This window comes from Mastomys coucha, unplaced genomic scaffold (genome assembly GCF_008632895.1).
Source record: "Mastomys coucha isolate ucsf_1 unplaced genomic scaffold, UCSF_Mcou_1 pScaffold9, whole genome shotgun sequence".
NCBI classification, from domain to species: Eukaryota; Metazoa; Chordata; class Mammalia; order Rodentia; family Muridae; genus Mastomys; species Mastomys coucha.
The window spans coordinates 91,410,376-91,411,089 of record NW_022196915.1 but is presented as its reverse complement, the minus strand read 5'-3'; the positions used below and the strand labels follow the sequence as shown (position 1 = coordinate 91,411,089).

Genomic DNA, 714 nt, shown 5'->3' with positions numbered 1-714 from the left:
AATTTAAGAGCTAACCACAAAAAATATTTCAGTAAGAAATATTAACATGTTAAATCCAATTTCAAACATATTCAGCAAAGAAACAGAAATTCAAAACAATTCAGCAAAGAAATAGAAATTCTCATTAATGAAATAAGTGGCACAAAGGAGATCAGATGGACGCTTTATGTTGACATATTTTATATATATTTATATGTATATATATACATATATATAATATGTGGCACTCACATATATACTAACATTGGAACAATATAGAGATTAGCATGGACCCTGACCCTGAGATGGATGATATGCAAATTTGTGAAGCATTTCATGTGTTTTGGAGGAAGGGGAATCTGTTCAGGACATATGTTATAAGAGAAGAAAAAAAAATTTAAAATCACGGAAAACAAAGTATAAAAACATCAATGAAAAAGTAATAGTTTAGCAGCAAAGGGTTACTATGACAAGCAGAGGAGAGCTATCGTCAAAAGTCATTGATTAACCGGGGACTGTTATACTTTGGGTCACTCAATGTTCAAAACAATTCTACCAATCCTGTTCTCTCTGGGTCTCAGGACTGAAATACCTGAGCACGTGAAAGCAGCAGACATTCTAGACAACTGTTATTTCCAGCTCTAACAAAAAGTTTTGCAATTAAATGCCATTTCTCTTTACAAGAAACTCGAGTTAATTTAAATAATTTTAATGTCTCACACTTTTTCTTTTCTT

General features: G+C 31.5%; 1 non-coding gene across 1 annotated transcript; it reads left to right on the top strand.

Moving 5' to 3' along the window:
- Positions 1-218: 218 nt before the first annotated feature.
- On the top strand, positions 219-323 carry LOC116085471. The gene has a single exon (XR_004116577.1). It is a non-coding gene; the product is annotated as a U6 spliceosomal RNA (small nuclear RNA).
- The last annotated feature ends 391 nt before the right edge of the window (positions 324-714 follow it).